Genomic DNA, 13543 nt, shown 5'->3' on the forward strand with positions numbered 1-13543 from the left:
GATGGATGTATGAGTGGGCAGGTAGATGGACAGGTAGATGGATGAATGGATGGGTGGATGGGTAGATGAGTGAGTGAGTGGATGAATGAATGAAAGGACTGGAAGGGGGGTGGGTGTATGTATGGATGTATGGATGATGTGAGTGGATGGGTGGATAGATGTACAGGTGAGTAAGCAGGTAGATGTATGGGTGAATAAATGGGTGAATGAGTGAATGGATAGATAGGTGGATGGGTGGATAGATGTACAGGTGAGTAAGCAGGCAGATGTATGGGTGAATAAATGGGTGAATGAGTGAATGGATAGATAGGTGGATGGGTGGATAGATGTACAGGTGAGTAAGCAGGCAGATGTATGGGTGAATAAATGGGTGAATGAGTGAATGGATAGATAGGTGGATGGGTGGATGGGTGAGTGAGTAGATGGGTGGATAGATGGATTCGTGTGTGGATATATGGGTTGATGGGTGAATGGATAGATAAATGGTATATGGGTGAATTAGTGGGTGGATTGGTGAGTGGATGTGTGGATGAGTGAATGGGTGGGTGAATTTATGAGTGAATGGTGGAGTGGATGAATGGGTGGATGATAAGTGGCTGGCTGACTGGCTGGCTGGATGAATGGATAGATGGCTACTTAAATAACGAGGTATGCACACTATGCCCTTTATCTTGTGCTTGAACACATAGAGATATTTATTGATTTTCTGTAAGACGTTCATTGCCTATTCAGGATTTTCTCCATCAATAGAAAGTAAGTGTAAATGTAGAGTAATCCATTGGTGTATGTGCAGAACAAATACTGTACCATCTCCACCTTGCAGATGAACAGAATGATGTTATTAGAGGAAAGCAGCTGGCCTGTAGACACACAGCCTGGGAAGATGGGGAGTGGAAGTATAATTTCACTCTTGTACCCTTATTTCTAGGAGTCCTGGCTCCATCCACTTCATGGGGCTCCTGCTGTTGTGTACTCTTTCCAGTTAAGGAGAAGATGGTCTAGGAAATAACCCAGGACATTTGTTACATGCTGTTGGTCATGGACGTATCTTGCAAAGAGGCTGATGGAAGAAGTCACCATGCTGCACTGCCCCCAACGGATCAGCCAGATGGAGGAAAGAATCTGTTAAGCTCTGTTCTGGGGTAAAGCAGAGGCAAGAATGCAAGCGCTGCCATTTCACAGGTGTGTGAAGAAGGACCTGCAAGAAAGAAGAAAACAAAATAGGTTGCATGTGTAGAATACGTATATGTACATCTAAAGACAGAGAGAAACCAACGCATTCGGAAAGAAGATTCTGCGTTTGGTTATTCTGGAGGTCCGGGGGTGTATCAAGTAATAAAGAGAAACAGGGACAGAACGAAAGTGAACAAATGATAGAGTGAGAGTTGCTTGGTATAGGCAGAGGAAGGTGCATAAATATGTGTCTAGATGTGTAGGTATGTTTGTGTGTATTCATATGTGAATATGCATCAATGGTTGTGTCCGTATGTACTTACATGTATTTTTATTCATATGTATGTGGGTGAAAAAGAAAAAGATTTTGAGATATCTCAGGATTCGCACTTCAGGAGTATATGTGCACTCAAGGGAAGGAGGGAACGTTATTTGTCATTTGACAGTTTGGGACTAAGTGGGCTTGTAATGGGAGATGGCAGGGGTCAGGAGAAGGAAAAGTGAGACAGAAAAATAGAAAGGGAGACAGAGAGAGACAGATAAGGCAGAGAGGGGAAAGGGAGAGAGAAAGACGCCACCTATCACAGAGGCTGCCAGGAGATCTTGGCCCACCCCCACCTGCCCAGAGGATCTCTGCTGTCCCAGTACAGTGTGACCACCCTGCCTATTTTAAGGTATGTCAGTCCTCTATACCACTAGAAATTGCTTGGAAAAGGACCTCATTTTTTTTTCAGACCACTAAAAGCAGCCCTTCTCTGTTTCTGCTTTCTCTTAAATGCAGTCTTGGAGAGGTAGATGGATTCTTTTCAGCCTATCTCAGTACTGTGGCAAGGTGGCAAAGGCCTCTAGGTTATCCTGGGAAGGAGGGGTGCACGGGGGAGGGGAAAGGGATTTCATTAGATCTTGCCCAGGCTGTTCAAGTGAAAAATGGAGAAAATAATAACAATACCTTCCTTGCCCTCACAGTTGACTCTGGAAAGAAAGTGTAAATCTCTACTCTCCAGGAGTTCCCTGGAAGGCAGATTTTATAGAAGCCATGGAAAAGGGTGTGGGCATGTTCAGAGAAGAGGAGATATTTAGACTGAGAAGTGTAGTCAGTGAATGCTTCAAGGAGACACAGGTAAAAATTCTTTTTTTTTTAAGTTAGGGTAGGCAGGCTGTAATACTGTGGATTTGGTCTGTTCTTGGTCAGTATCTTCTAGTGGAGTTGAATTCTAATCAGACTAACTTGGCTGGACAGTCGGAGATCCGGCCCTTATGCTTTTAAGGATCACTTGCCACAGTCCGGAATTTACTGGAGACATGCAGTGGCTCAGTGGCAATCCAAGATACGCACTACAGGATATGCACCGTGGGCTGTGGCAGGCTGGATTCCCAGGCGCACGCAGGTGGACTCAGTAAACATTGATGTAGGATTTTCAATGTGCCCAGCACTGGGCTGTGTACTCAGGCAAGGCAAGAAACACAACACCCCAGGCCCCACATTCGTAGAACGTACAGAGAAGCGGGAAATGATAGTTCAGTGCGAATGACTTAGATGTACAGATAGTGACAAGAGATGTGAAGAAAATACAGCAATGGATTGGATAACAAGTGATTGGCTAGGATCATCATGTTATTTGAGTGATGGTCAGGAAAGGCCCCCTGAGGAGGCATTATTTGGGCTGAAATACGAATGATAAGAAGGGAGACGTGAAAGCTTGAAGGGCACCCTAAGATCAGAGATTTATCTCTACGTGCAACCAGTAGCCAGGGAAGGGCTTTAGTAGAAAGTGAAACATCCTGGATATTGGGTAGAACATGGATTGAAGGGGGTTTGGCAAGAGCAGAAAGGGACCAATCAAGAGTTCACTGCAGCTGTCCAGGCAATAGACAACTAACTGTGCCTTGAAGTAGAGTGAGAGTAGTGGAGACAACAAGGAGTGGTTGTCTCCACACCCACCTGAAAGCTAAAATTAAAAAGACTAATAATACCAGTGATGGCAAAGAGAGGAAGCAAATGGGACTCTCATACGCTGCTGTTTGGAGTATAAATTGGTTTTTTTTTTTTTTTTTTGAGACGGAGTTTTGCTCTTGTTACCCAGGCTGGAGTGCAATGGCATGATCTCGGCTCACCGCAACCTCCGCCTCCTGGATTCAGGCAATTCTCCTGCCTCATCTCCTGAGCAGCTGGGATTACAAGCACGCGCCATCGTGCCCAGCTAATTTTTTGTATTTTTAGTAGAGACGGGGTTTCACCATGTTGACCAGGATGGTCTCGATCTCTTGACCTCGCAATCCACCTGCCTCGGCCTCCCAAAGTGCTGGGATTACAGGCTTGAGCCACCACGCCTGGCCCTGGAGTATAAATCCTTATAAACAGTTTTTAAAATGCTTGGCAGTATCTTTTATAGCCAAATATACATATATCCTAACACCCATCAAGTCCACCTCTAAGAATATACCCAACAGAAACATGTGTTCATGATCACCCAAAAAAATGTAAAATAATGTATATCAACTTTATTCACGGCAGCCCCAAACTGAAAAACCAAATGTCCATCAACCAGAAAATAAATAAGTAAGCAAACTGCTGAATCACCAACGACATGCACGAAGCTCAGATAGACAGCTTTGAACAAAGGAAGTCAGTCACAAAAGAGCACATACGTCTGAGTCCATTAATGGGCAATCGAGAACAGATGATAGAGGTCATCACAGTGGTTACCTTCAGCAATTACCATAGCGATTACCAGAATGACACACAAAGGAGCCTCCTCTGATGCTGGAAATGTGTATCTAGTTGTGGATTGCAGCACAGATGCATTCATACGTACAAATGAATGAAGTTTAATACTTAAGATTTGTGTGCAGTTCTGTGTGTGGACTCTACCTAAATGGTAATAGACATGGCTTACACGGAACATGTTTTGAGGTACATTCAAAGATCCAACAGGACTTGCTAACAGGATTGATAGGGTATGAGAAGGAAAGAAAGGAGTCCAGTATTGCTTTTGAGTTTGTGGCCTGTGCCATGTGGAAAAGCCAGGCTAGCCAAGGATCCTAACTGCCTCTTGCCATCTCACAGGTAAGGGTGAACACTGATGTCTAGGGTGAGAAAAAAAGATGCAGCTCCTGACTGATGCAGCAGTCAGGTGGGCACGGTAACAAGGAAGCCAGGCCCACAGCCCTTAGGGAAGCAGAACTTTAGCAAGTAGTTTGGCACTGAGTGGCAGAGCTGCCACCCCCGGTGAGGCGAATGAGTAGGAATATGGCATGGCCTCTGTATTCGTCTGTTTTGTGTTGCTATAAAGGAATACCTAAGGCTGGGTAATTTACAACAACAAAAAAAGGTTAAATTGGCTCATGGTTCTGCAGGCAGTACAGAAAGCATAGCAGCGTCTGCTTCTGGTGAGGTCTCAGAAAGCGGCCAATCACGGCAGGAGGAGAAAGGGGAGCTAGTGGGTAACATGGTGAAAAGAGGAGCAGGAGAGAGAGGAGAAGGTGCCAGGCTTTTTAAAACAAGCAGATCTTCCATGCACTAATAGAGCAAGCACTCACTCATCACCAAGGAGCGGGCATCAAGCCGTTCATGAGGGCGGCCCCTGTGTCCCAAACACCTCCCACCAGGTGCATCTCCAACACTTGGAGCCGCATTTTAACATGAGATATGGAGGGGAAAGATATCCAAACTGTATCAGCCTCCATCTTACAAAGAGCCTGGGGGCAAAACTGGTCATCATAGCTGGAAGCAGCAGATGTTTTATCCTGTGGACTAGGGCATGAGACAGAATACAAGGGAAGCGTGTTGTGGCGGAGAAAGTAGATGTGCACCAATCCCACCTCTCTGGCCTAAGAACACAGGGAGACTGCAGTTCCTGCCTCCCTGGCTCTTGAGCTGAGGCCACGTGCTGATTCAGACAAGTGGAATGTGGGTGAGCAAATGTACACCATCTCCAGGGCCAGCCCTGCTTCTCTCGGAGCTCCCTGTTCACTCTCTTTATTAACAGCCTAAGGATCCAGCTTAGGACTGCACAACCCTATGTGAAAAGTTGAGCCTCAAGACAGAAGGAAAGTAGATTGCTAAATCACTGCACATAAGGCTGTGGCTTGATGCCTGATTGGGGTGTGACATGAGTAAGAAATAGGCCGTTGTGCCAAGTGTTTGAGATACAGGGGTTCTTACAGCAACTAGAGTTAATTACCCTAGCACACGTGTGTTCAGAATCTAAGGACTAATGTAAGGAAGATGGGGTGATTAGAATGTGGGAGCTGGGAATCTCTGAGATCCACTTAGCTCTGAGGAGTGCACCAATGGAGTAGGACCTGTGAGACTGAGCCCATATGATGGAAATGATGAGGAAAGGCAGAGCTGTTAAATCTCTGTCTTTGGGAGAAGAGTCTGGGAACTGGGCTGTGACTGTGAACACCAGGAGACACAGCTGGTCGGGTGCTACAACTAGGAGATATGGATAAACTCATCCATCTATCCCTTCGGCCAGTACTTCCCAGCACTCACTATGTGCTGAGCATGTTGGATGCATAGGACAACTGAACAGACATGGGTTCTGGCTTCTTGAGTTCAAAGACTGCACCTGAAATTAAAGGTGGGATAGTCAAACTTTATTTGTAGGTCAAGTCTTCTTAGAGAGAAATAAGCACCTTACTGCTTCCTTTACTCTAAAGACCCACCTTGGAGAGTCTCTTGGCACAGCCAGTCCACATTACTCCAGGCCTGAGCCGCTGGAGAAAGAAGCAGATTTAACTTCAGAAGGCAGGTGGAAACTGTTGAGGCAGCCCAGCCTTGGGGCAGTGGGACAACCTGAGGGGTTGTTTCTGCTTGAGTTCTCCCCAACTGCCTACCTTAATCACACTCCTGGGGGTAGGTAACATTCTATGGTGTGGATGAGCTTGCTGTGCTTGTGTGGGATGTCTTTGCAATGTCCATCGAAGCACAGGTTAAGGAAAGTACAGGGGTCCTCCATGGAAACAACTGTCAGCTCATTATGGAAACCACTCTGGTATGGAACAAATGGTAATGATGAGGATTCTCTGGGCCAGGCTAGCTCTCTCTCTAGCAGTCCCTCCCCGAGCTGTCTGGGATACAGGCTCACCAGTGCGTAGAACTCTATGGGTGAGAATCAGAGGCTCCCCTTCCCTTCAAATTAGGCACCAGCATTGTCTTCAGTCTATGATGAATAATAATAGCAATGATTAATAGTATTAATGATAATAATAAACTTTGTTCATTGAGGATCTTCTACCACCAGCCACTTGTATTACTTCCTTGAATCCAAGCTTAGCACTGCCCCTTCTTGCAGTTGACACCATGGAACATCAGGAATGAGAATGTGCAGGAAACGATATTAGGAATCAATTGAGCGCTTGCTATGTGTCCGGCCCCAGGCTAACTGCTTTAGCTTGCTAGATCTTTCAACAAACCTATCACTTGGACAGCATTAGTAGACCCATTGTGTCTAAGGACTGAGTTTTAGAAAGGTTGAATAGCATAGCAAAGGTCACACAGCCAAGGACATGGCAGAGCATTCACTGAGTGCAGCAGCCTGGCCTCAGAGCCTATCCACACAAACACTACACTATACCACCAGGAGATGCCAGACTAGAACTTTCCCCAGAAGGGCGAAGCTAAGGCCAACAGCTTTGACATTTTGTGCAGGAAGGGAGTGTCGTGGCATGGCCTAGAATTCCACTAAGAAAGGAAAGTCTGCCTTATGTAGAAACAATTGTTCTTTGGGGCTTCTAAAGGATGCCTGGGCTCAAGTTCCCTGCCTTTCTGGAAGACACAAGGACATGGATCACATACAAAGTGAGCTTGGTCATCCAAACCACCTTCCTGTTCCCACTGTTCCCACTCTTCCCCCAGGAAATGACGCTGATTGGCAGCTATGGCAGAGACTGGGCTGAGCGACAGAGCACTGCCTAGCAGGTGAGACCTAGGAGGGGCTGCCCTTGACAACGATGTGAGCGTGGCATAAATCCTGAGAAAGCCAGTTGTGGTGAACTTCCTTTTAGAAAATGAAGGCTGCACGTTCACTTTAATTTTGCAGCGTACAAAGCGGGTTCACATTTATTAGCTCATTGAATTTGAACCTCAAGCAATAGGTCCTGGCAGGCAAGCAAAGCAGAAACTCTTATCCCCAACTCCAGTGGGCAGCTACTGTTGTTCCCATGCTATAGATAAAGAGAGTAAACTTTGATGGGCTGAGGTCCTTGGTCCAAGGTCACACAGTTCTGTAGTGATGGACCAGCAATCTCTCTAGTCCAAAGTTTCCATTGTGAACCATTAGACCCCACTAGCTCCCTACAACAAATGCCTTTCCATTGTTGACTTCATACACTGCACCTGCTTCCTCCTGTGTCCTCAGCAGCTGTTACCATATAAGACACATAATAGGTGCTCAGTGTATTCATTCAATGAATTGATGGATGGACGAGTGGGTGGATTTGCTGCCTCAAGATACAATCATGATTTACACGACATAATCATGGGTTGAGACTGCCTCTACCCACTAAGATCTGGTAAAAATCCATCAGCTGCTACCCTGAAGTTTGTACAGGTGACCAGAGTGGTCTAAATGCATTGACTTATCTGTGCTTACTCTAAAATTCTCTCTCCTTCATTATTAATATTTTCTCTTTTTTTGAAAAGTAACTATGTGCTACTTAATTTAATTCCATTATACCCATAGGAAGCCCCTATTATCATTCCTATTTTATAGATGAGAAAATTGAGGCCCAGAGAGGTGAAATAACTTGCCCAGGTTCACGTGGTTGCTTAGTGGCAGAGCTAAGATCCTGATTATGGTCTGTCTGTTCCTGAAGATCATAGTCCTGGTCAGGTTATACTAATTTTCTGCCAACGGTGGTTCTATCAAGATTTGTTCAGAGGAGCCTGGGGTGTTTTCAGCTTCAGGGGGCCTGACCATACAAAGCTCACCTTGTAAAATCAACCCTTGCAACTTCCACTGAATTCCACCTTCCCCCACACCAATAAAGGAAGAGGCAGCCAGCAGAGAGATCTTGCTTTCCTTGTCAAGAAGCTTCGGATTAGAAAGCTAGTTAACAATTCATCTAAAAGAAGCAGAGGATTCCAAGCATATCCAAATTAATATTTATAGAGGGAATGCTTGCTCAGACCCAATTATTCTGAGGGCCTGGAAGCCGAGCACAAGTGGTGTGTAAAGGGAGGGAGTACGGATGCCTGGGGAAGCTGGCACTGGGGATCATTGCAAGGATGTTGCTAGGTGCCAAGCATGGGGCATCAGTGAGGCCTGGGCACATTTGGGGAGTGAACAAGCAGGTATCTCACCCCATGACCTTTTATTTATAGCTAAGCACTAGGCTTCACCATAGCTTTAATTTTCCTCTCCAGCACAGGACACAGGCAGAGCTCACCTTTGCAGAAGTCACAGACCCAATGCCTATAATGATTGGGCAATAAGGAAATTTGTAGATGGGCCAGAGGGGGACTCTGGAACCTGGGGATTAGGCCCCACCACTTTCGGCCTCCTATTTATAACTGCCTGGGGGAACGGTGTCTGGCCAGGTTTGCCAGATTTCTTTGTATAGAAAATTTAAATGTTAATGTAAAACCGTTTCCTTTAGCTCTGCTCCAGACTAACTAATCTCATTGCTGTTCTTCAAATGCGTTGTGTTCATTCCCACCTCAGCATCTTTGCTCCTGCTGTTTCTCCACCTGGAAATCCTTCCAGGAAACTCTATACAGCTCCTCCCTGGCCTTCTTGTCTTGACTAGCACCCCTCTTCCTATAAGAGGTTATCCCCCTAAACCACATCCTTTTTCTCCAAAGCTTTAAGTCAATGGAAAGGTGGGGTGGGGGGAAAGTTTGAAAAGCACAGGAACCAAAGAGCTTTGGGAGACCCTTGTAGTAGGGGCCAGTAGAGTTACTCCAGGTTGCTCACTGGGGCAAATTAACTCTTTCAAGGTTTCCATCTTTAAGATGAAAAGTCCAAGGAGAGATAAATTCCTGTTGGCATACTCTTGATCATGTTTCTCCTTCTTGGCTAAGTTAGAGTGAGGCATCTTTTTAACCAGGGGAACTGATACCTCAGTTGAAGTTGAAGAAAAATCTCCTTTCCCTGAAACAAGCACAGCTCTCCACCAGGGTGCATGGTTGGTGAATAGAACCAGGGGAGGATTTCAGCCCTTAAATCAGCCTTGGTCAATCATGTTTGTGCAGTGCTCAACCTGCACAACCACATGTGGCCACCTTCTAGGATGGCTCACAGCTGAGAAAGAGGTAATTCCCCTAAATGGAGCCAGGGATGTTACTAAAAATAATAATAATAAAGATATATACTGAGTAGCAAAAAAAAAAAAAAAGTCACGGATGAACAACGGGTATTCTCAACCGATACTTCTCAATTCAGACTACTCATTAGCATCTCCTGATGGTATTTACACATATTCAGATTCTAAAGTTCTACCTAAAACCAAGTAAATCAATAGTTCTGAAGGTGGCGGCTAAGAGTTAATACTTTTAAAAGCATTGCTAGTGATTCCAATTTGCTACCAAGGTTGAAAACCAGCTCTGAACTCTTCCTCCACTGAGTGCTGTAGTTACTTGCCTGGACCTTAGCATGTTTTGTTCCAGCTGTGATCATTCTCTAGAATGCTTACAAATGCTACACACACACACACACACACACACACACACACACACACCACACTTGTGTTGTGATAACTCCTGCTGACATCCAAGGAAGCTTATCTGACCCGCACTGCTCCACTCCCACTCTTTCTGATAGCCACACATTCCACACATAGTGTCTGTCAAAATGTACATATGTCCCTCCCTCTAAACTAGAAACTCTCTAAAAACAAGCACTGGGCCAGATTCACAATAGACCTAAATATCTCACCCTAAAGACCTAATCCTGAACCCCATGGACATGTGATTGTTGCCCAAACGTCTCTCTGTTTCCTGACAATATCACACTGCAACCTGAGCTGATTCAACATTTCAGATTTCCTGTTGGCACCATGGTTTCTTTAATCCACATTTCTACTTGATTCTGAAAATCTGTGTTTCTCAGAAATGTTGATACTTCAGACTTCCTGGATATGTATTCTGGGCTGCACTGAACTGCTTTTTGAATTTTCTTTTTATTGCTTGCTTTTTGAAAATATCTATTGCCCTTTGGATTAGTAAATGTGAACTACTGCTTCTTTTTGCCTGCAATAAAGCCATCCACCCACTCTGTCTCAGTTAAAATTCCTGGGTCTCACCTCTTCACTCCTTTCTTTTCTCCAGTGTTTTTCAACTTTCCCTGCAGCCTAAGTTATATCAAGAAGAAAGAAAGAAAGAAAGAATGAATGGAAGAAAGAAAGAAAGAAAGAAAGAGAAAGAAAGAAACAAAGAAAGAAAGAAGAAAGAAAGAAAGAAAGAAAGAAAGAAAGAAAGAAAGAAAGAAAGAAAGAAAGAAAGAAAGAAAGGAAGGAAGGAGGGGCTTTTACATTCTTCCTGCCTTTCATCCCCCTAAGACTTAAGGACTTCTGCTATCTGCCAGCCTCACTCTGCCTTCCCTGAGAAAAGCAGCCAGGACTTGAATTAGAAGGATGGTCCAAAGAAAGAGTTTTGCCTCATCTGTGCATGCAGCTTTTCCTTGATGTGCTAGAGACAAATGAGGGAAAGATTTCATACAGAGCTCCTGTCTCTGCTCAGTGTTAGCAGCTGCTCCTGAGTCAACAGAGCAATGGTGTGTGTCTGGACTGAAGAGAACAGAGGTTGCTTAAATTGTTTTCCATCCCCTCTGAAACCAATAAGTGCTACTCCATTGCTTAGCACAATTGAGTTCCCGAACGACGCCCCAGCAGGGTGTCAAATCAAATCTTAATCCTGTCAAATGCTGGCTTGATGAGTTTACAGGAGCAGGCACAAGGCCAGCAGGGGAGAGGTCAGGGATCTTATTCCAACTGGCTATGCAGGAGGCCTCAGTGAGACACTCTTCTCCAGGAGAAAGGACAGCCATTCTGGTAAATATTTGGGATCTTAGAGATACTTTCTGGTAGGTTTAATAGGTCCATGAGCAAAAGCACATGCCAGGTCTGACTTTATGATAAAGATTAACAAGGCAGTCAGGAATCAAAGCACATGGGGTTGATGAAATGATAAAAGGAGGGAGGGAGGGATTTATTCAGTCATGAAATAGTTACTGAGGGTTACACCCTAGAGAGATATTAACGAATAAGATCAAAGATCCCTGCACTTAGGAAGCTGGTGTTCTAGGCATCATCTCCCTCCAATTCACTCTAGAGAAGCACAACTCTTGAAAGATGAAAAGTTTTCAAGGGATACCAAAGGACAAAAGAAAAAAAGAAAGTTCCCATTCTCTCAGAGGTATTGAAAAATCCAGCCTTTCTTGCAGAGTGAATGTTCCTTTTTTTTTTTCTTTTTGCTTTTTTTTTTTTGATAGGGTCTCACTTTGTTACACAGGCTGGAGTGCCGTACAATCTCCACTACCTGGGCTCAATCGATTTCCCCTGTTTCAGCCTCCTGAGTAGCTAGGGTTACAGGCATGCACCTCCATGCTTGGCTAATTTTTGTACTTTTAGTAGAGAAGGAGTTTGGCCATATTGGCCAGGCTAATCTCAAATCCTGACCTCAAATGATCAAACTCCCACATGACATTGGGCAACTTGATCACGTGTCCATCTCTGAAACTTGTTTTGTTGGAGCTTACTAAGAATGAAAAATTCGGCCGGGTGCGATGACTCACGCCTGTAATTCCAGCACTTTGGGAGGCCAAGGTGGGCAGATCATGAGGTCAGAAGATCGAGACCGTCCTGGCCAATACAGTGAAACCCCGTCTCTACTAAAATTACAAAAAATTAGCCAGGAGTGGTGGCATATGTCGGTAATCTCATCTACCTGAGAGACTGAGAATTGCTGGAACCCAGGAGATGGAGCTTGCAGTGAGCCAAGATCAAACCACTGCACTCCAGCCTAGGCGACAGAATGAGACTATGAGAAGGAAGGAAGGAAGGGAGGGAGGGAGGGAGGGAGGGAGGGAGGGAAGGAAGGAGAGGGAGAGAGAGAGGAAGAGAGTGAGAAAGAGAAAGAGAGAGAAAGAAAGAAAGAAGGAAAGAAAAGGAATTCTCCACTGGGGTTGTTAAATAGAATGGGAGCTTGAAACTGCTAGGCCCACCCTTCTGGCCTGCTTCAGGGAAAAGCACAGGCAAGAGATGAAAGTAGCATTGTTTGTATCTCGGTATTATTTTGTTTTTGTATTATTTTGTTCTGTTGTTGCTGTTGAGATGGAGTCTCCTCTGTCACCCAGGCACAATCTCAGGTCATTGCAACCTACACCTCCCTGGTTCAAGTGATTTTCCTGTCTCAGCCTCCCTCATAGCTGGGATTATAGGCACACACCACCACGCATGGCTAATTTTTGTATTTTTATTAAAGACAGGGTTTTACCATGTTGGTCAGGCTGGTCTCGAACTCCTGACCTCAAGTGACCCACCCACCTCGGCTCCAAAAGGGCTGTGATTACAGGCATGAGCCACTGCACCCAACCTCCATTCACCTCTTGATGGGCATTTGGATGGTTTCCCATTAGGTCTGTTGTGAAGAAAGCTGCTATGATTGATCACGTTCAAGTCTTTTTGTGGCATTTACCTTTATTTATCTTGGGGAAATACCGGGGGATGGAATAATTGGGTCATATGATAACGGCACATTTTTGTCTTTTAATGGAATTGCCAAATTGTTTTTCAGAATCACTGCACATCATATGACTTTATATCCTTATCCCTAGTGGATGGGTCCTGCTTGCTCCACATTACTGGATATGGCTAGTCTTTTTATTACAATTTTAGCCATTCCAATGGTTGTATCTCATTATGGTTTTGATTTTAGCTTCAATAATGACTAATAATGAGGATATTTTCATATGTTTATTTGCTATCCACATATCTTTGGTGTACTCTCTGCCAAATCTTTTGTCCATTACTTTACTGGGTTGTTTGGGTTTTTTAAAAATATTGAATTCTGAGAGTTCTTTATAGGAGCTAGATACAAGTCTTTTGTCAAATATATGGCTTGCAAATATTTCCTGCCAGTTTGTCATTTGCCTTTTGATTTTTCTCTTTTGAAGAACAAAAAATTTTAATTTTAATAAAATCTAATTTATTGATAGTGCTGCTTTTATAATTTTGTTTTGTTGTTTTGTTTTATTTAGGAAATCTTTGCCAAACTTCAGGTCCCTGAGATTTTCTTCTGTGATTTATTCTAGAAGTTTTAGGTTTTAGCTCTTACGTTTAAATTAAATTTACAATTAAATTACATTTAATCCATTTTGAGTTATGTTTTATATATTGTATGAGCTAAGTGTTGAGGTTCTTTCTT

General features: G+C 44.2%; 1 long non-coding RNA gene across 2 annotated transcripts in view; it reads right to left on the minus strand.

Annotated features, from left to right (window-relative positions):
* Window positions 1-668: 668 nt before the first annotated feature.
* The window catches only part of LOC118146216 (uncharacterized), a 98618-nt gene continuing 85743 nt past the window's right edge, over window positions 669-13543 (minus strand). For both annotated transcript variants that reach the window (XR_013524333.1, XR_004731782.3), the window contains exons 8-12: window positions 6267-6341; window positions 6016-6170; window positions 5845-5895; window positions 5672-5747; window positions 669-1198 (exon numbers count right to left, since the gene is read on the minus strand). This is a non-coding gene — a long non-coding RNA (uncharacterized LOC118146216). The remainder of the gene's footprint in view (window positions 1199-5671; window positions 5748-5844; window positions 5896-6015; window positions 6171-6266; window positions 6342-13543) is intronic.

Source organism: Callithrix jacchus, chromosome 12 (assembly GCF_049354715.1).
Source record: "Callithrix jacchus isolate 240 chromosome 12, calJac240_pri, whole genome shotgun sequence".
Taxonomy (NCBI): Eukaryota; Metazoa; Chordata; class Mammalia; order Primates; family Cebidae; genus Callithrix; species Callithrix jacchus.